This window comes from Melanotaenia boesemani, chromosome 18, assembly GCF_017639745.1.
Source record: "Melanotaenia boesemani isolate fMelBoe1 chromosome 18, fMelBoe1.pri, whole genome shotgun sequence".
NCBI lineage: Eukaryota > Metazoa > Chordata > Actinopteri > Atheriniformes > Melanotaeniidae > Melanotaenia > Melanotaenia boesemani.
The window spans coordinates 11,470,884-11,494,360 of record NC_055699.1 but is presented as its reverse complement, the minus strand read 5'-3'; positions in this window follow the sequence as shown (position 1 = coordinate 11,494,360).

The following is a 23,477-nucleotide window of genomic DNA, read 5'->3' as shown; positions in this document are numbered from 1 at the left end:
CCAGCTCCTGCTTGTTTATGCCAGGAGCAAGCAATGAGAGCACGAATAAACGACACAGTGATACGGCTGATCTGGGATCACACACACACACACACATGCATACATAAGTACAGCTGCTTCTTCCTCTCAAACACAGGCACGCTCATATGGAGGGATAACACACCTGCAGTATCATATTGCAAATTTAGCCAACAGCAAGGACATGGGCTATCAGATTCCCATTTGAAACAACACAGAAAACAAATGCAGACAAACACACACAAATGAATTAATATGTGACCAGAGAAAGCCCCTGGAGTCTCAATGTCCCAAAAAACATTCACTGTCGCTGTCTTTGGCCTTTCTCTGCCCATCTCTGGCTGCCGAGCAAAGAGAAAGGAGTCTCTGCCAGGCTGGGAAAGGATACAAAAGGAGCGGTTCTCACAACCACAGAGGCTTTCATTTCCTTTCAAAGCTTCTCCTATTTAGCCATCAACATGCCAAGATCCAAGACAGGAGCACAGGGTAAAAGTAACTGACCACCAATTAGATTGATTAAACCATTTTAAAGATAATTAATTGAAAGAGAAAAAACTGAAACCCTGAAATGGACAAAAAACTGAATCATACATTCATGGTGTCCTGGAGTTGTGCATCATCCTTATTGTTTTCTTAGCGGAGATAGAAATGTATCAAATAAATGAAGAAATCAATGTTCATTTGGAGAAGGGCCAATAAAAACAGTCCCCCTGGCTCAAATAATATTTGACATTCACTGAGTTTGACTTTTCACAACCACACACGCTTTGGTATGTGCTCAAGGCTGCATCAAGAAGCAAGGCCAAATCTAAACTGAGCACACTCCCCATTTGCTGCCAGACTGAACAGGTTTATATTGATCCCAAAAAAATTCATGCAAACACTCTGATGATGCCTCCTGCATTCAGACTTCTCAGCATCCAAGTGTTAAGTCCTCTTCAAAAATCAAAGTTTAAGTACTCGTTTTACAGTCTTTTCAGCTCCACTCAGGCTGCAGCCAAGTGTTATTGTCAGGCTGCTTTTGTTTTGTGGCGTTAGTCATTTTAAATGTAATTAGCTGTCAGGGATGGTGAAAAGAGGCTAATTCCTGCTCTATTTTTACCTCCCCAAGTGGCTAAGCTCAAGTCTGACACTGACAATAATTAAAACTCTGCCTCAATGACTCTCATGTGCAGTGTTAGATTTGTTTTCACCCATGTAATGTGTAATATGGCTAGGCATTACCCCCAAGATTTCTCTGAGTAATTTGTTCCCCCTCATGGGTTTGACCACTTAACCATGCTATCACTCAAAAGTCTAGTTAAAAAGTATCTGAACTCAAGTGCTTTAAAAGTCTGCAAAACAAGAGTGCAGATAGTAAAGTTAGTTCTCTAGAAAATGTAATAATCATGATGAAACAATCTTTGGAGATTAGTAAAGAGATTTAACAGTACTCCAAACATTTTGTTTTTCATATATTTTATGTCTTTTTTTACACCCTCAAGACCAAATACCTAATTATTGTGTTTACATAATAAAAAATTTAAGGTGCAGATAGAGTAAAGAACAGACCACGGAGGGCATCTTAGCCATTTAAACCATAAAAAGATATCACGAAACTCATACGCAACTGCTTCTATTAAACTTATATAGTGCTAATGTCAGGTGTATCGATGAGGGCTGCATTTCACTTCTTTGACTGTGCATACTAGTTAGTTTTTATGCACAGAAGCTTCCTCTAAATAAATTTTAGACCACATTAAGGTTTGTTCTAATCAGACTCAAAATGTCTTTGAGATGCTGGTAGTGAAAAGTCAATAAATTTTTTTACATAACGTGTTGCCCTACCTGCCACAACAATAAAATATTATTTAAGACATCGATATTATAAAGGAGACATGCCCTCTTTTTCATGAGTTAACACAATTACCATGTCTGCAACTTTCTTTGGTGAAAATACATAGAAATTGACACACACTCTTCCCTTTTCAACTATGAATTTACAGTTTTTTTATAGAAATTTATTTTAAGGGTCAGAGTGACCCATTCGACACCGCTCCTCTGGTTGGCTCTGGTGGCCGTAAACAAGTTCTGGTGAGTGCTAGAAAAGACAAAGGCCGGTCCTTATAGCAGAGGGAAGTGATGAAGAACCGTTGAGCCAGCCACTGCGAATCTGAGGCCATTTAACCAGGCCAGAGCAATAACCAGGGCCAAGTACAATAAATACAACTCTAACTTAATTTTTTAACAAAAAAAATAGTATAAAGAAAGAAAAAGAAAAAAATAGCAGTTTCCACATTACATACTGTATCAGCTCTAAAAACTTTGGGCTTTATTTTGGCTTTAGTTTTTAAAGGATAATAAATAGAATTTTTGCTTATAATGTTGTGTAATGATAGACAAGCTTACTGCTGATGTAACTTTCACTAAATCTAAATTTCCCACTTAAAAATCTAAAAAGTTTTTAGTTACAAGACAGATTCACAGTTAGGATATAAACTTAAACAAAGTACTCACAGAGCATACTTATCTCTTTCTTTCCCTAAGTGAGCTATACAGATGCGGTTTGTAGCAAAGGTAGAAAAAACAAGGGCAAAAGATTCAGAGCTTTCCAGTTCTGCATCAAATACAGCTCGATTTGAAATTCAAGTTCAGTGAAGATAAAAATGAGCAAGTTGAATAACACTACTCTGAGTTTGGAGTGTGGAACAGGGATTCACTGCACATCTAAGATGTTTTGAGCAGTGGTGAGTGGTGTCGGGCTGGGGGGTTAAACAGCACTTCTTACCCAGGGCCCACTGCAGGGTGGGGAACCTTAAAATTGAATAAAAAGGTTTTTTTGAGTTCTATTTTTAAATATCTAATTAATAAAAATCATAATAAAGTTACTTTGCCCAAATGAAAGTGCAGAGAGAATGAATTTAACAACAATGATAGATGTACTTTGAGGGCCCTGTCACCCGTCTAAACCATTGTGCAAAGTGGTTTAGTCCACATCCACACTGGTCTGTTCAGCCAGAGTGCACATTGAGTGCAGCCAGACAGCCGGAGGAGAAAGCTGTATTTCCCCAATAAAAAGAAAAATGAAGTCAGAAAAGGGAGAGAAAAATCATAAGTAAGAAAGTGAATTGAGAAGCAGCAGCTTCTTTTTAAATTTCTTCAAGAAAAGAGGTGAGCACCTGAATTAACAATATAATTCATTCAGGGACAACGCAGATTTATTACTATAAGAAATTCATCAAAGTTGTTAACGCAAATAATTTGACTTTAAGAACCTCCCAATAAAAATTGAAAAAAAAAAACAAAACTGTTCCACATTGTATATTTTTTGCCTTTTTCCAGTGATCAGTCATGACATATTTGGTGTCACTTGATTCACATATGATTTCAAGTATGTGAAGATGCCACTGGCATTCTGTTATCTGACAAACTGAATGCAGCAGAGCCCAAAATCAAATGACAAATCATGTCATTCGATGACCCACCAGATATATATAGATCTCTCTCTCTCTCTCTCTCTCTCTCTCTATATATATATATATATATATATATATATATATATATATATATATATATATAATTAAATTTAAGGCTACAATGAATGATGAATAAGTCAGAGTTTGATTATTATAATCCCTTTCAGTCAGACAAAAGGTACAATACTAAACATGACTCGTCTATTTGTTGGTGTAGCCCAGCAAATAAATCATACGTTGAACCTTTCAGTATCACTTTAACATAGTGACATCAGCATTAGCAAAGTTTAACATCATGGTCCTCAGACACAGCAGCAGCTGCAGGTCCATCATCATATCCAGATGATCCCTGAGGATGTGAGACAAGATGAGCTGATGGAGGCAGTTAAGTTCAATTTACAATCAATCATCAGATTTAGAAATATTAGTAACACCTACATTTAAATTTATTCTGTTGTATTTTATGCTACAAAAAGGTTAAGATAATCTATTTATACTGCTTGACTGAATGAATAAAACTTCTTTATAATCCATTTCAGCAGAAAAATGCTAACCTTGAGTAAGTACAATGTTTTTTTGGCCATTGTTTTTATTGAAATACTTGTTCTAAAACTGTTATATTTTATTCAGTGGGATTTTAAAAAGGCTTGCACTCCCCACACCCTTTCTGTCCCTCTCTCTCCCCTCCCTCTTCTCTCTACTTTCTTTTCTATCTCTCTCTCTCTCTGTCCCCTCCGGTCGAGTCCAGCATTAAGAGTCTGATTTAATAAAGTTTTTCATGTCATCAAGAGGGACTTTATACATGTAGTATAAATCCCTGCTTGATAGAGTAAAATTGCCCAGCACCAGACAGCAGCCAGACAATCATTCTGTTTGCAACGATGCTGGACAAGACAAGTTAAAAAAAAAAAAAAAAAAAAAAAAAAAAAAAAAAGGCTTGCATTTACATTTTTCCACAAACACAGTATTTGTGCTTGCCTTGCCTTACTTTAAGCTAGTGACAAATGTCGAAGTCATTCTACAGGTAGCATAAATCGCCAAGTATTTACAATAAGATCTAAAGCTGTTTAACAGTTATGATCTCTGCAGTAAAAACTCTGACAGCTGTCACATCAGCCAAAATAAACTATGCTAGCATGCAAACAGAACCCTGGTTTGTAATCTAGGGCAGCAGGAAAATCATTTGAGCATCAACACTGCAATGTGTGCATACATTTCCAGTGTCAGAGCAAATTCATTCAGATGCTTCATGCTGCAAGATAGAAATAGATACTTTAACTTTTATTGACCCCCATGACTTTCTACAAGAAAAATCTGTTCACTCAGATTTCAGGGTTCTTGGCTATGATAAACCTTAAACAAAACAACACTGTGCATGCACAGCAAATAAGAGTAGAAGAGGAATGGAATGCTGGTAAGGAAGTTTTCATTGGAAAAAAAAAGCAGTCAAGGTAAGAGGATTTATTCATAACAGTGACAGTAGAGCTTGCAGTTAGATCAGATTTGTTTCTTTCAGTCTGAGAAAGACAAAACAGATCAATCCGATGTGGTAGACCAAAAACTGTGATTGCAAGTGTATGAAATAAAAAAGTTGTGTAAAGCAGCCTGAGTCTTGCATGGTAAAAGCTGATCCCTTTAAAACTATGACCATGTTTCACATCAGTGTTTGTAAAACTGATTGTGGTGGTGAGAGGCACACACACACACACACACACAAAACTACCTTAATTCTTCATGGCAGCAATCCTCAGAGATTTTGTTTCATATTGTCATGATGGCATCATGTAGTCGCTGCACATTCACTGACCACACATCCATGAAGAGAATCACCTGTTCCACCACATCCCAAAGGTGCCCTATTGGATTGAGATCTGGTGACTGTGGAGTACGGTCATGGTCAAGAAACCAGCTTGAGATGATTTGAGTTTTGTGAGATAGTGCATTATCCTGCTGTAAGTGGCCATCAAAACGTGGTACACTGTGGTCATAAAGGGATGGACATGGTCAACAATAATACTAAGGTAGGCTGTGGTTTTAAAACAATTCTTAGTTGGTACAAAGGAGGCTCAAAGTGTCAAAAAATATCCCCGACACTATTACACCACCACCAATTAGCTTGAACTGTTGATACAATGCAGGATGGATCCATGCTTTCATGTTGTTTACGTCAGATTCTGACCCCACCATTTTAATGTTGCAGCTGAAATGGAGACTTGTAAGCACGGCTATGCTTTACCATCCTCTATTGTCCAGTTTTAGTGTGTGAATTGGAGCCTCAGTTTCCTGTTCCTAGCTGACAGAAGTGGTACCCAGTGTGGTCTTCTATTGCTGCAACCCATCTGCTTTAAGGTTTGTTGTGTTAGGCTAACTGCCATTTACTGGATATTTTCTCTTTTTTAGACCATTCTCTGTAAACCCTAGAAATGGTTGTGCAGAAAAATCCCAGTAGATCATCAGTTTCTGTAATAGTCAGATTAGCCCGTCTGGCACCAACATCCATGCCATGTTGAAAGTCCCTTAAATCCCCCATTTCCCCCATTCTGACTCTCAGTTTGAACTCTAAGCTCTACATGTCTAAATGCATCGAATTGCTGCCATGTGATTGGCTGATTAGTTATTAGTGTTAACAAGCAGTTGAACAGGTGAACCTAATAAAGCTACCAGTGAGTGCATGTTTCAAACAGTTGGGCATTTCTAAAGCTGGCACTTTTCAAATGGTGAAGAACGTTGAAGCTTTAAACCAAGGATGGCAAGTCCGGTGCTATCCTGCAACTTTTACATGCAATCCTTCTCACATATCTGAATCAAATGGCTAAATTCCTTCATCCACATGTCATTCAGCTCTGCAGAGCCCTGGTAACAAGATCATTTGATTCGGGATAGTAGCTCTGGAGAACTGGACTTGGGCACCCTTTCTTTAAAGAAAAACAAATCCCTTATACTTTGATCTCATTGTGGATAACTCTCAAAAGAAAAATGAAAATGGTTTCTTTTGGATTTGAGCATGGAAAATAATTCTCTCTGCACTTGCAGCCTTTTGTCTCATGATAAAGTGACTGAAATATGACGAGAAACTGCGTGTCTTCATGCAAAGCAACAATAACACAAAGTGCACATAAAATTAAGGCAGCAAAGCACAAGGTCCTGCTTGTCGACATGCATTTGCATTAGCACAGGGGGCACAATTGAATTAGTTACAGACATTTTTAGTGTATTTAAAATGAACACCTGCAAATGAATTATGTATCATGCACGGACCATTTGGGTTTGTTTGTAGGAGTAAGTTTGGGTTTGTTGCAGTGGATTGGGTATAGCCTGGTTGGTTGTTAAGTTGGTTATTATAAATAAGGAATGGCTGAGAGAATATTTCATTATGGGATGTTTATTCTGTTAAAGTGTGCACATTGTAAATTGATTTACGAACGAAAAGTTATATAAAAAGAAATGAACACAGCAGTCAGATGTTGGGAAAAAAAAAGAAAAAAACTCCCTCCAGCCACTGCAAGAATCTAATTAATCCTTACAGAATTATACATCTGGGAACAGACAGCTGTTTCTCTAATCATTATCTTCACCACTGTTATCAGCCTCATCATTACGCTCATCATCTTCAACATTGTGTGTATAGAAAGAAAAGAAATTGATGCCCACGCACATTCAGCCACAAAGAGAAGCCCTTTAAGAATGTCAGACCACTGCATCACCCTGCTTGACATGATGATATTCACACAGTAAATTGCAATCACTTAATCCAATTAACATCAAACTGTAGTCATGGTAACCTTCATAATATAAAACATGTTTGATTAAGATATCTTGTATTTGAAAAGGAGGGGCACAGACGTTTGCGCTCATACAATTTTCCTCAAAGCAGCAACAGTTTATCTATATTTCACCGTGTGCATTTGTGTTATTTATCATTAACATCATCATCTCCCTGCCAAGGCAGAGTAAATAGGAAACACAACATAATAATTGACCATTTTATGGCTAGAGTGATGGTGTTTTGTTTTTGTCCATCAAGAGTTTCATATTTTGACCCTTCTGATAATGCAACCCTTTTCACGACTGATAAGCAATATGTCTGCTGCATGCAGAGAAAATCAGGACAAGTTTGTCAGATTGCAAAAGTATTCTTTACCAGCCATTTTCTAGACACGTACAGCAGGCAACTCGTTTTAATTTGCTACACTTTTAGTATTCAGCTGCATGGATCAAAAGGACACTTAATTTTCTTCCCCTCTTCCCATTACATGCAATGAGGAAAGAGTCAGACCCTTGTGGGAGCAGATTTGATTAGGTTTATCATCACTGTCTCTCTCTATGGTGACAGAGGGGCTGATCCCACACTGCCAAATAGATTAGTAAGAAGACCCTTATTTTTTACTGGGATTTTCTGCATCACTTGCACACTAAAATCTTGTTAAATATTAATTGTGAAGTGATTGTAAGGTCTATTTCCCAGCAAAAACAGTTACATTTATAACTCTGTAAGCAGCGGACAATCATTTAGAAATCACTTTAAGCCTTAAAATTTAAGCTTTAAATATATGAAACCAATAAAAAAAAAAAATAAGAGTGGCTAGAAATCCAGCCTGCATGCTCACAACACGTCAAAACACTGATTCTTCTCCTGTTGAAAGAAGGAGCAAACTGTGAGCCTAATTATCTCCAATCCAAGTTTGCTGTTGTCTCCATTTCCAGTCTCTCCACTGCTTATCATTTTGAATGCATGACTCTCACTTTAAACCCACTCCATCTTTTGCACGAGTGTATTTCTTACCACGCACTACAACAGTATTCATTTTCAATTTAGAGATAATATAGTTTTATCACTAGAGGTGAAGCTGTAATTTTTTATCCGATTTGCTCTCCTCTATGACTTCTTTTCTTCCTCTCCTTATGTGATATTTTCCTGTGTCTACATTAGCATAAGTGCAGCAGTGATCTGCTTCTAGTTGACGGTTTTTAATGGGGCAGCATTTCCATTTCACAGAGGACACATGTGGTGGTGGGATGTCGAGGAGGGGTTTTGGGTGGGGGGGAAGCACAAGGGGTGGGTGAGGGAAGCAGTACAAAGAGAATGGTAGAGACACACTGCAACAAGTCCTGTCACACTTAATAATGCAACATGGATGGGGGAAGGAGCAGTTGTTTCCATCCTTAAACGGCAGACCTGGGTTGTATGCCACTGAATGCCACAGAGCCTAATTATGAGAGAAAGTCTCTTCAACCATCCATGGGTACTCAAGCACTAAATCTGAACCACAAGAGAATCTCAGAGGGCAATAAGGTCCTCTGAAAAGTCCCCATGGAGCAGAGGCGATGCACAGGTAAGTCACAGAGCCTGGGGGGACAGTGACATGGCATGGACTTGTTATGGACGTCAGAGGGACTTGACCCAGTTGCTGGATTGAGTGCTGGCAGCTGTCTCGTCAGTGGAGCATCTGTCAGTCTTGGCTTAATTCACTGTGCAACAAAATGCACAGAAAAGGCTGTACATTTCCAAAACACAACCCAAATATCTCAGTATGTGTCTGTCAAAAGAGTACAAGCAAGAGAGATGATCAGTGCTACAAAAAGAGAAAAATATAGGACTTTTCAATTTACATGTCTTTACAAATCAGTTTCTGATAGAAGAATCTTCACAACTCTGACATTACATTACACTTTTTTTGTCACATCTAACCCTAATCTTTTTAACACTTTAGATGCTTTAAAATTAATATTGACAGCATTCTTCTCATATACAGTAGTAAAACAATGGTCAGTTTGTAAAGAGTAGCGACCACAGATGGCTGATGGTTAATAACATACGGATGTGTAAAAACTTCTTTTAAAGAATAAATCACATGATAGAAAATATATCTAAACTTAAAAATCACTTCATTACTATAATCCATGTGGCCTTAAGTAAAAACAGGATAAATTAACCTGAATCATAAATGTGAGTGCTACTTTATTTCAGCTTCAGTTATATGATTCCCAGTAAACATATTGCATCCCAACTATTCATTATAACTAACGATTATTATTTGCATTGCATCTGCTACAATGATGTGATAAATACAGATATTTCCAGAAGAATATGGAGGTGTTAGTGCATGAGAAATATTACCTATCTATTCCTCCACCAGTTATCTGGCACATTTATCATTTTAGTGAGTCTGACTGGGAATGCCTCTAGATACCATTAAATACAGATACAGATAAAACTCAAACTCTATCTATCTATCTATCTATCTATCTATCTATCTATGAAATGGAAGAAGAGTCTGGGGGGAAGTTTCTTGTTACAGCAGTAGTCAGATTAACAAAAATAAAGAACAGATATGTAAAAAGAGTGTAAACAAAAAAAAAATAAACTTAATAAACACAATATATACAAGAGAACTGCACCACACACAATAAATTTTAAAAAATGGGAATATATACAGACTATGCACTGGATTGTTATATGAATTCAGTGCAGAGATGATGATCTCCTCTCACAACTGGAGGACTTATTGTACAGGGATATTGTTAAAGGAAGGAATGATTTCTTCTTTCTCTTTATGACAGTGGAGCTGCAGCAGTCAGTTTGAGAAAGAGCTTCACTGTCCCTTCAGTATATTGTCTAATGGTTGGAATAAGTTGTTCATGATGGAGACCAGTTGGTTCAGAAACCTCCTGTCTCTGACTGTCTCCAATGTCTTCAGGTTGTGTCCAGTGAGCTTGCCAGCCTTATGGGTTTGTTTAATTAATCCTGCTGGCATCCCTGGAGCTGATGCTGCTCCCCCAGCACACCACAGCATACATAATGGCCCTGGTCACCACAGACTGGTGGACATCTCCAGCAGTTTGCTGCAGACATTAAAGGATCTGCTTCCCCCAAAATTTGAGTCTGCTCACCCCATTTCTGTACACAGCACAGAACGATCTACCAAACTCCGTCCGATCCGTAGAGTCCTTATCCACTTTTAAGAGCAAGCTAAAGACTCAGTTGTTTAAGGAGCATTTCCACACTTAGCTTAACTATTTTATGCAACAGAATGAGTTAGAAAGATTTGTCCAGCTCTTTGGCTCAACCAAGTACTGAAGAAGCTGTGTGCACTTATGCCCAAGTTGATATTGTGTGATGAAATCGTTATCTTGTATTTAAACAAAATGACTTAAAAAAAAATAAATAAATAAATATATGCACTGCCTCTAGTACTACCTGACAGCACCTGGGTCCAACTGGACTCAAAGCAGTCTGACTATCACTTAATTGTTTGAATTCATGCTTGTGTTGTTCTTATTCTCAAATGTAAGACTCTTTGGATAAAAGGGTCCGCTATAGACTGTAGAATAGAATAGAATAGAATAGAATAGAATAGAATAGAATAGAATAGAATAGAATAGAATAGAGCATCTGTATTAATCTTCTAATTTAGTCTGCTGGCCAAGTTCACACCCAAGTATTCATAGCTGTCTACAAACACAACCTCCTCCCCCAGGATCCTGATGGGCTGGTGTGCAGCTCCACCTAAAGTCAATAACTATCTCCTTCATTTTGTTCACATTCAGAAGGAGATGGTTCCTGCTGCTCAAGTCCGCAAAGTTGCTCACCAGTTCTCTGTATTCCTCCTCCTTTCCATCTCTGTTACATCTGACCACCACAGAGTCATCAGTGTATTTCTGCAGGTAGCATTGAGGAAAATGGATGGATGGATGGATGGATGGATGGATGGATGGATGGATGGATGCATGGATGCATGGATGCATGGATGCATGGATGCATGGATGCATGGATGGAGTCTGACTGTCTGGTTTTTACACCTAAGCCTAGTATAACGTAATTTTTTTTATTTTTTTTATTCTGAATGTTAAATTACACAGTCTATAAATATGAAGTATATTGATAAGGAAACCCTGCATATCTCTTGCCATCTTGTTGCTCTTTCAAACTTATTATATTTAGATGCTTGGTTTAGGGCTTACAGCATCAGTTTGTAATGCAAAAGGTACCCCCATCACATTTAAATGTACAGTTTTCCCAGGCTGGCATGGCATGAGGCTATATTAGTTTTCATGCCTTGTTTTCATGCTCAAATATAATTTTTAATTCCCCCTTAAAAAAGCAGTATTTGACTCAATCAAAGCTCATTTCCTTCTTCACAGATTTAGAGTTGCACATGCAAATGTTCTGCACTCAAGTTCAAGCTTTTCTCCTCACACTCAGGCTCCTGCTGTGCTCTCTTGAAACTTTTGCTTTAAGATTTTTTTTCTGTGTGCTCTTGGCTTATCAGAAGAGCCTGTTAAAATGAATCTAGCCAATAGAATTCCAGATACAACATGCTACTAAGTTATCACTGCCTCATGGGTGCACTTGTTTTATTTCAGAGGTTCCACTCCAGAAGATAGCTAGGTAATATGCCCGCAGTAAATAAGAAATAAGACTACTGAGTAGGAGCAGGAGGCTGAGTTCCTTGAGGAGCCAGCTACTGATTCAGCCAATGAGAAGCCTGCCCTGTAATGGCTGGCCATGGCAAATAAGAAGAAAGTTACTATTTATTTTCTAAGAAGCCTACCTGGGGTTTCTGCAGGGACTATCGACTGTTGTTTCAGTTCTTAGGACCACTTCTGAAAGTGTGTATACACTACCGTTCAAAAGTTTGGGGTCACTTCCCTATTGAATCCCATGGCAAAGTGACCCCAAACTTTTGAACGGTAGTGTACATAATGCACAAAAAGTTCTCAAAGTGTCTTAAAATGAGGGTCCTAATACTATTTTTCTAAAAGCCTGACGTCCATATCAAACATTGTCATCGGTTGCCATCCTCATACTTCCATGCATCTTTTGCATTGCTATGGTTGTTGAGTCAATTCTTCCACTAGTGGGCATTGCTTAGTTCAGAGTTCACTGCAAGCAAACGTCAGCTTCAGACATTGTTTGGCAGTGGTAATGCATCACTATAAAGTTGTTTCTAACCACCCAACACACCTAAAACAATACAGTCTTTATTCAAAAGTTTTTACAATTTCTACAGTTGTTGTCCTCGCCTTCATTCTTCTTCTGCTTTTTTGTTCCCTTCCTGATCCTTTTCTTCTTCTCTGGTTTGTTTCTTTCGCTGGTTGCATGTCAACCAAACTGCACATGTAACCGACGCAGAAGATGGACGAAACTTGTCCGTCTTCTGCCTTGAGCATAAATGGGGCTTAAGACTGAGATCCATATTTGAGGTGCATTAGATGCTGGACTGATAATAGAAGTGATAATGTGTTATCTTGACAAATCAAACATTTGTAATTAAAGTCTTATCAACATGTGCACAGGTATTTATATAAATGAAGCTGTTTTGTGCACTTTTGCACATTATGCACAAACAAAAACTAATTTTTGTCACTGAAAATAATATTTTGGTGAACTGTCCAAGCTGAAGATATTTAGAAACTTTTCTTTTTTTTTCAGTAATTGCTTCTAGAAAAGGAAGACTGATGGCAAACACTATCATCCTGTCAGGCATTTTAATGAGAGCCTAGTAGTGGGTTAGCAGAACCAATGGCAAAAGTTCACAAGCACCAAGATTCACATGCAAAGTTACAACCTTCATTCATTTGGACACATGTACTTGTAATGCAAAGGCTTGTGGGAAGGTGAGCATTGAGCATTTGCAAGCAAAGCTGTGAGAGGGACACCCTGAAAGGAGAGCTCAAGTTGTCTATGCAAATTTTAGCAGTCTGAAAGAAGTGTTGACTAATGAAGTGCCAAGTATCTGTTTGATGGACACCTCCTCATAAAATATCCCCATCTAACATTCACCTGCTTTGCCTATAATCTACAGTCTCACTGTGAAGAAGAAAAAAAATAAAGAAAATCTGTGAAAATGTGGTAAAACTGTTAATATAACTTAATATAACTTACAAAAAAGTGCCAGTCTTAAAAATTGAGTGCAGCAATGGTAAATGCTCTTAGCATTCTAAGTGGTTACATGGGCAGGAACTAAGTTTATTTAAACCATATGGATTACATTCTTGCCTTATGTGTACTTTGGCATTTTCACACCTCTCAGTGTACATTTGTGCCCGCAATCCCTACTGGAGGTGTTATCAAAAAAAACTTTGCTCTTTACACCTCCTCAACAAGACAACATAATAATCCCTTTGGAATCACTGAATGCTTCCAGTTTTTGTTTGGCCAAGCCTGGACATTTTGGCACCACCATCTCTGTTAAATCAAAATATGTGGTGGCACTCTGCCTTGTGCAGGATTTCAAATCTCCTCGCCAGTTTTAGCACACTTGTGTGTAATTATATGAGCCTTACAAAAGTAAAGTTTGAACTGGAAAAGTAAAAGAGGCCATGGAATGCATGAAGAAACACCTCCCTTAAAAGTGACAAGCCACTCTCAGATTTATTCTAGTTATATAATTACAAATGTTAAAGTTGAGACGTGGCTTAGAAAAGAGTCCAAATAGAGTCAAGTGAGGCCATGGCAGTGCATTACAGGGACCAGCTGCTATGAATGCAGGATTTGTGCAAAATAAACCTTTACTTTCAAAACAAATTTCTAAATCCACCACCAATATTAAACCAAAGAAAACGCTTTCAATTGTCAATAAAAAAAATTTAAAATACAATAAAACACGTTTGTTTCTTCTGAAGAAGAACTTAAACTGCCAATAAAAGTTATGATAAATTAACTTTACTTTTTTCAAATTGTCATAAAACACAATGTGCCAATCTTGGTTTAGCTCCAAACATAATAAAGTGATTTCTGTTATGTTAGACAGGGACTTGAGTCAGGGAGTCGGACCCGAGTCACACTCAAGTCGCATATACAGTGACTTCAGACTTGATTGGGTTCAGACCGTAAACAATCTTTATTTTTAATGTTTTCTTGGTTAATGACTGTAATATTAAAACTTAATGTTAGCATCTATGTTAGCAACAAACATAGCACCACAGCAGTGTAAATGCTAGCTTGTTACTACTGTACAAAATAACATTAATTCACATTGGTGTTCACTGAATGTGTTCAAAAGAAGAATGAGACATTTACTGATTACTGTGAGTTGTGTTGTGAGTTTTGCCATGACCCAGATAACCCCAGATAACGTTAACCTGAGACCAAAAAACTCATCTCACAAAGTCATTTTCAAGGTTTTACTGATGCACTAGTGCAACTCTGGACCTCCTGGGCCACAGTCCTGCAAATTTCAGATGTTTTCCTGCTGCAACACAGCAAAAGTTGAGTACACCCTGACCAGCGGCCTCATTTATAAAACTGTGCACAAAAATGCAGCAAAGTTCAGCTTTCAGATTTTCAAAAGCGTGTGCACGCATGTCCTACGCCTGTTTCAGTTTATAAATCAGAATCAACTCCAAAGCAGGTGCACGTGAGGGAACGCCTTCCCATGCCCACATGGTGGCTACAAATGGTCAAATTGACGTCTACGATACATACTCATTACATCATTTCCTTGATGGCTTGGGAGGGAAAAAAAGGAAAGAAGCGGATTTTATCGGGGTGTAAGGTAGAGATCCTGATGGACCACGTTGGAAAACGTAAAAATGTTTAATTGGTGGGCACGGTGTGGGCATTACTTGTGTCAGAAAGGCAGAATAGTGGCAGCAGGTGGCAGATGCTGTCATTGCAGTATCAGAAGGGAAAACATGCCAGAGGACTCAGAATGTGTTGTTGGATATCTCAGTCAGTAGAGCATCCGTCTACCATGCAGGAGATCAAAGTTCGAATCCCCCAGGGGTGAATCGCTTTGGAGAAAAACATCTGTTAAATGAGAGTACTGATGCCAGTAATTTAGTAATTTGTTTTAATGTATAAAATAAATATGTACAGGTACATCTGAGATTGGTAGCAGCTTATTTAGTGTTAAATAATATATACACTCAGAGAAAGTCCAGCAGGTGCAGAGGGACACAATCACTATTAACAAGGTGGCCAAGGAGCTGCGGGAAATAAAGACTGTCTGGACAGAAATTAGGACAACAATAAAAAAGCATTCTGTAAGAATAAATAAATAAAAGGAAATCCACCTCTTGTGTGTTTCATTAGCGTTGCATCACTTCTAGACCTCCAGCCTCCAGCCTCCAGTCTGGAATGACCAGAGCTTACTTTACATCAGTGACGTGCGGTGAAGTTTATGGATGGTGAGGCACTGATTTACAATTGTAATAACTTAAAAGAGCATCTTATTTTCAATATTCATTCAACAACTACTGGTAATGCTTCATATCCTATCAGCATTCCTTTTTCAATTACACTCACACACCCACCGTTACTAACTCTTTAGTGAGAAAAGTAGCTACTGGCTGTCCTAAAAGTCGCTAGAAATTGCTAAATGACATCATCTAATGTGCATAATAGCCTGGTACATAGTAATGGAGGCTGCTGTGGAGAGGAATGTCATGGGAAAGGCAAAAAAGACAAGCTAAAAATGTTTAAAAAGGCAAAACTAATAAAAATAAAACAAAATCTTTGGTTAATATTTTCTTTTATTCTAGTTTAATTTTATTAAGTGTAGGTTGTTTTCTAATTAGCAACATTTCACAACACTTAGAGGCAGGTGAGGCACTCCCCTAACCGCACGTCACTGCTTTACGTACTAACTGGTACATGCTGGCAGCAGACTGTCCACCTTATTTAGCTGGATGTGTTTTATAACGCGTAAGTTTTGTTGTACAATGACACAACATATTTTAGTGCTTGAGGTTCTTATTAATATCATCTCCTTTTTCTTGAAAATCCAGTTTTTTTGTTTATTTGTTTGTTTTTTTCTGAGCATGCACTCTTAGGAGAATTAATATGGAATGTGCTTCTTTATTAATTTCTTCAAACACCTTTAATATCTAACATGTGGTGTGAAAGGTAATAGTGGGTTGTGCACAAATGTCTCACTTTTTACATCATTGGTGTTGCCGTTTCCCGTTTTCTAAAATATGTCCGTACGCCTGGGTCTGAGTTGCATGGAGGTAGAAACATTTTCTCGTCAAGTTTAGTTTTCATAAATCCCAAAAGTGGACTATTTTTTACATACACTGGTTTTTGTTCCTACACCAGCTTGATAAATGAGGCCCCAGACCACCAGCCCATCATAGAACCTCCTTTAACATCAAATCCAAAAAGGCCAGATGAGATTAAATTACTTCAGAAAGTACCATGTGCTACATCTGCTGTCCCTAAGCAGTCATTGAACGAATCAATAAGTCTGCAGTGTTCAACATGGATTAATTAATTATAATGTCACATACATTTAGGTCTGTTGATAGCAACTGCAAATAATAGACTGTAAATAAAAAATGAATATTGCCACCATGACAAGATCATTTAGTTTATGAAGTACTTTCTTGAGGGCTCAGGTTTACCTTTCCTTTGCCTCATGTTTGAGATTTCTTTTCTTTTTTTTTTTTTTTACTTAAAATGTTCTGTAAAGAAGGACCTGAGAACAGCATGCAAGTTCATTAGTTTACAGTCATTGCACTCTACTTAAATGGTAGTTGAAATGTATGGGACTTCTGCTGCCTTATTCACCCTTTTCAGATGTAGGATTTTGAAGTTTTTTATAGAAACCTTGGCTGTAAAGTCCCATCCACTAAGCCGCAGTCAGATAAGGACTCATTACCATGACTGTGGGAGAAACCTTCTGAACAGTGGGGTCTTTATACAACTGACCTTGTAGGTCACATTCCCACAGACACAGGTACAATAAACTTTTCACTTCCTAAGTCGTCACAGTAAGGACAACACAGGTGGCTGCGTTCCACTTAGGAGAAGACATTCTTTTGCTGATTCATTGTCATGGCTTCCTGGAACTCTTAATGGAATTGAGCCTTTATTTGTGCACCTCCGCTTAGCTGTTGCAATTTATGCATTTGCTGTGGAAAAACAGGTCAGCGTGGTCAATGTTTGCCATCATTTTCTGGTCAGTGCATCAAGACATAAATATATTTAACAATGTGAAAGCATGCCTTAAAGCTACATTCTAGCATAGCATGATGTTAGTATATCCCAACCAATGATTGACATCTACTCTCTAATCACTTTTCTTGATATTTTTCATTTATTCATGTCTTTTCAGGTTATTTTAAAGCAGAACATATTTTCTGAACCACACATTAAATTAAATCCATGAAACACAAACCTAGAACTAAGGTTAATTCAGTAAAGCAGATGCTGCTGCTGATGTCACAGTCAACAAAGATAAGTTGTTCCAAAAACAATTCCGATAACAGTTCATTGATGGAAAAGAAAAAAAAAAAAAAATTTAATGTCATAAATAAGTGAAAGTAAATGTAGGTACTAAGATTGCTAAATGATGCCAAAATAAAATAACATTAATACTTTATGTAAAGATGAAAAGAAGCTTTGGTATACATGCTTGGCACAAAAAGTAAAGAAATGTGTGTTGGTTGATTATTTCTCTTCTTTAATAATACCAATTGGTGTCAAATTATACATCATTAAAAAGCCTGATTAGTCATCTGGTCACATTTTGCTGAGATGGCATCCCATTCCTCAACCAGGAGCTTTTTAAGGTCAACTGGTGTATTTGTGTTTGTTACTTGAGCACAAACAGCACGCTAAACATAATCCCACAATGTGTTTAGTTTGAGCTGAGGTTTGGACTCCCAGCAGGCCATTCCAGCCTCCCTACTTCCAAACTCTGGAAGTACCATACATCTGTGACTGGCACACATCTGACAGTACTTCATTCTCAACACAAGAGAGAATACCACCAGGAGAATATTTCAGGGTACATTTTGGGGGGTATTACCCTCATGTTTAGCTAAGTTGCTTATTCCACAAATGCATGATCCTGAAGTTATACCCTGTTGTAAAGGGGACCAATCAGGCTTTTCAGCAGTGAATAATACAACACCAGTTGGTATTATTAAGGGTCCCATATTATGCAAAATTCACTTTCTAAAGGTTTTCTAACACTCATATGTGTCCTCATCGTCTGTGTATGAGGCCCAAAAAAGAGAAAATTCTGTCATCTCTCACTTGCTTGCTCCACTTGTTAGTGAATCTGTGCTAAAACAGGCGAATCTGAGATCTTTCCTTTTGTGACCTCACAAAAAGAAAAACCCCTCCCCTAGGTAGTGGAAACTGCTATTGATCCCCCCGGCAAGCGGAGCCTGCCCTCTAAATTCAAAGAGTGGGTACCAGCAAAATTCAGATCCTCTACCAGAGAGGGGCGTGGACAGGCACCACACATTAACACACTTTGAAGACAATATTGTTGGACTTCTGACACCCATATGAAATTGTTGAAAAAATGTAGAATATGGGACCTTCAAAGCATAGAAACCCAAGAGGTTGACTGCAACCATCACCTCAATGTAATCGCAGACATTGTGCAAGTAAGATCTAAACATTCAGCACACCCATTACTGCTGCATTTATTATTTAGCCAAAGTGTTTTTGCTTTTTCCCCCTTTTTTGTGTTTTCACAATACATGATGCTTAAAGCATGTGGTGCTGCTTCTTCACAAGTCTATTTATTATTTATGAGAGTAGTGATTATTAAGCACACAGGAAAGTCTATTGTGTCGTTTAAATACATGTTTATGTTTTTTTGAGATCCCCATTAGCGTCAGCAGCATGCTGCATCAGCTATTCTTCCTGAGGTCAGTTTACAGTAGAAAAAGTATAGGCCTACAATTCACATTTTTCACAGATTACATATTAAATATTAAAATAACATTTTGATCATCTTACTTCTTCGACTAATACAATATTAATTCCCATACATTGTCATAATGTATACATTAATTTAAAATGTAGTCATACTTATATACTATCATACTAAAATACACTCACACATTATTCAATTTAAATCTGATTATTTTTATAGAATATTTTCAGTTGACTTTTTTTCTATGAACAGGGCCACACCGAGGAATACAGCAACTGCACAGTTTTGTTTTTTGTTTTTGTTTTTTAGCTGAATGTGGGTTACGACTCCTTAGATTGAGTTTACATAAATCCTCATATTTAAAAAACAGAAAATAGATTTATATGATTTTAACTCAAATCTGAGTAGGTAGTTGGCAACATCTTTGTTGCATTTCAGCTGCCATGAGAAGCCTGGCAGCCTCAAGCAGATGGCACTTTATGTATTTATAATTGTCCAAACATTGTAAGAACCTCTCAGTATTTGGATGCAGTGCACACTAATTAGCCTGATGGATATAAATAAAGAGCTTGAAATATAGCATATCACAAATGTGTGTAGGAGTCAGCGATGCCTCAACATAAGGTATGGACTCCAGTGTGAGTAATATAGACACCTACCTATCTGTCCCCATTATCCCAGTTTTCAGTGTTTTGGTATGAGCTTCTCTCAGGAATACCAGACAATCAGCAGAATATTTATTGTCTTTCTCCTCAAATTGTAGAATTAAGAAGTAATATGCTTGATCCAATAGAAATTAAAACATAATTTATTTGCTTTTCACTTAAATGAGTCTAGGGAGGTGTACCTTATTAATTGCAGCTGAGTTTAATTTTAATGATGCTTACTATGAAGACCATCCTGAGCAAGATTACAGGCTGTACTGCCAGTTTATGACATCTCCCATGCTGCATATCCCATTTTTTAACCATGCTATTCTTTTAAGAAGTATGGATACAAAATTAATGAGTATTATTGCTGCAAATAATTAATCTGAGACGATATCTTTACATCTGCAGTTAATGATGCATGGCAGCCTTTTTAAGATTCTTCCTTGTACACATGTAATCATACAAAATTGTGTCATGCTATTTTGCATTGCTGGAGCTATTAGTGATTTTTATAATTGTGTTTAAAGAGGAATACCTATCCCTTGGAAACCTGAGGATTGATATTTCTTGGTAAGATACATAAATTACCCATTCAAGAATGATAGTAACATGTAGGACTAGCAGCTGTGAGGTAAGAGAAACCGGTCACAAAAACAAAAAAGTGAGAATAAAACAGATCAATCCCCCTAGCCTGACATCTCTAGGTAAGAATACTCTGTTGAGTAAAGATGAAGCAGTATTAATGCTCATCAGTGGGCTCAAAGAGCTAAAGCTATTTTTCTGTCATTGCCTTTGCGACACTGCAAATTTCTTAACTCTGGATTAAAGACACAATCACGCATTTAAGCAAAAATAAAATATATTTCACATGTAAATTTTATGTATAACTGTTACAGTAAACTTATAATACAGCATATTTCAACCACATACTGCAATTTTTTTTTACCTGGCATCGAATTTATGAAGAGAATTAGGTGTGAAAAGATGACACTGCTTCAAGCCACATTCACAAATAAATTGTTTAAAGCACATAACCCCATAACGACACCATTTGTTTTGACAATTTGTTCACCCAAAGATGGTTTTCATGTCATTTAGGAAGCTTTATACAGAGCCAGAACAGCCCTTTTCCCCTGTTTCTCATAATAATGCAAAGCTAAAATGCTTTACTCCTGTGTCTAGCTCCAGGCTTAACCACAGTCATGAGAGTGTGATGAATTTTATCATCCAACTCTAAGCAAATAGGCTTATATCCAAAAATGTTTATAAATTGACTCAGGTTAAAGCAAGTAACGTGAGTTACAAGCCAACTAAAATGACAACAACAAAAAACGCTGGAAAAATACTGTTTGTTTTTCTAAAATATTAAACAAAAAAAAAATACTATACCACGTAAAAGATTACCAAGAATAATGACAGACAAAGGACACTAGCTGATCAGCAATCATTGGTCTTGTGTTTCATGGTGTAACAGATGTTTCCAACTGGTTTAAGGTCTGGATTTCAGGCAACACCCAGACTCCATTTCCAAACTCATATTGTTGTATAGATGTAGCAAAGCACTGCATTACTAAATTAAGTAAATAAATAAATGTCTAAATTGGAAGTTATCTTGTTGTTAAACTTACATGTATCTTTCAGCATTGATGGTGTCCTTAGAAGTGTGTAAGCATCCCCCTATCATCAGAGATGCAGGCATTTACAAGCTGAATGGTCCTTCTCCGCAGTCTGGGTGATGTATTGACATTGATCCTTCAGTGTCTTCACTAAAAAGTTGTGTTATCTTCTAAGAGTCTGTTGTAAAAAGTGTAATCTGCTTTGCAGCCATTTGTTGGTAAGGCACCAGAACCAGAGACTTAAAGAAACTGAACAAACTGATGGTGCTCCTGAAGCTGATTGTACAATGAAAAATGCTGCACAAGCTGTTGAATATAATGGACAATTCTTCATACCCTTTACACCAGTGGTTCTCAACCTGGGGTCCCTGGTCAACCTGGTCATTAAAATCTTTTATACAGCAATATTTTAAACCATGTATTCTTAGTGGGGGGAAAAAAAAGCTACTTACTAGGCCATCTGAACAGAGAATGGGGACTCGGTTCGGTTGGGGTTTCTGGCCCCAGTTTGCATTCACACTGCACTTTTTAAATAATGTATTTCCCTCCTTGCCAGAGGCAGCACTGCATCAAGAATTATCAAGGAAAAAAGACAAGGAACAAAGAAGAAAACTTGTTTATGCTTTATTAGTTAATGTGAGACAACTTGTTTCCAACGTCATGAGCAGTATCTGCTATATAAGAGTTACGACCCCTATGATGTCCAGGGCAAAAAGGAGTGGCAACACAAACGGTCGAAGTCAGTTATATACAATAAAACCAAAATTTATTTACAATAAGTATAACCTTATGTATAACCTACAAGTGACAGGCTCAACTTTGCCAGGTTCCACTCCTGTGGAGGGACCAGCTATCGCCTTGGGTGGCCCTGATGTCACAGGCGAGGCACCTAAAGCTCCTGGAGCTATGGCTGCGTCAGACTCACAGAAAACTCTCAACTCCACCAAGCGTGACACCACCACAGCCCTCAAAGCCTTTTTATTCATTGGCTTGGACCAAGGAACCTCAAAGTGGTCTGCTATTAGGGCCAAGTCGTCTTTGTGACATATATCCAGTTGATCCAGCGTGGGACTCTCAAGCAACCGCTCTAGGTCAAACCAAGCCATAACCAATGCCTCAATTCTCATACAATGAACAAGCTGCCAGCAATGTCACAGGGACAACAGCCAATTAATCGTCCATTTACCCCCAATTACACTCAATTAACACCCGGACGAGCCCCCATTATGTTACAACCCCTATGATGTCCAGGTAAAAAAGGAGTGGCAACACAAATGGCTGGAGTCAGTTATATACAATAAAACCAAAATTTATTTACAATAAGTATAACCAAGGAATCATTCTTCTAACAAAGAAACAAAAAAAATGCATGCAAGATAATAAATAAATAATAATAAACAATAACCCAACTTAAAGTGTCCTGTGACAGGAGAAATATAAAGCCCACAATGGCTGGTATCAATAAGAGAAGAAATACAAAAGCAAGCCAGGGACCAAGCAGGTCACCAACAAAGCAAACAACTCCAACACAAGGCAGAATGTTACCAGTTAGTAATACATAAGCTACCAGACAGCAAACACAAATACCAGTTATCAATACATAAGCTACAAGACAGCAAACCCAAAACCTCTGTGGCAAAGAGAGCTGCAATCATGCTCAAACAATTCACAACATTGGCAGACTGTGCACTGATCTGATACAGCTGTCCAGAATGAAGATGATCAGGAGCATTTAAGGTGGAGGAGTCTTCCTAATTGGCTGGCCATAGGGAATCCTGGAGAAGCAGCAATAGGGAAGTCAGAGTAGTAGTAGTAGTAGCCAATCCTGAAGATGAAGGGCGGTTCCCAGTCGCGAGGACAGCAGCGAATCACCTGCAAGCACTCAGGTCACTAAGCTGACAAGCCCAGGGCCGTCACAGAGCAAAACACTGAGCTGTATCATATCTTAGTGGTCTTGAGTTGACCATATGTTAGGAAAATTCTTCCCCACACCAACATCAATAAACCTTCAGTCAAAAGATGACAGAGAGTTATTCTCAATGTATACAATTTTCCTTTGCAAAGAAGCATGTTCTTCATACAAGTATGATACACACACTTGTTTTACATATCACAAGG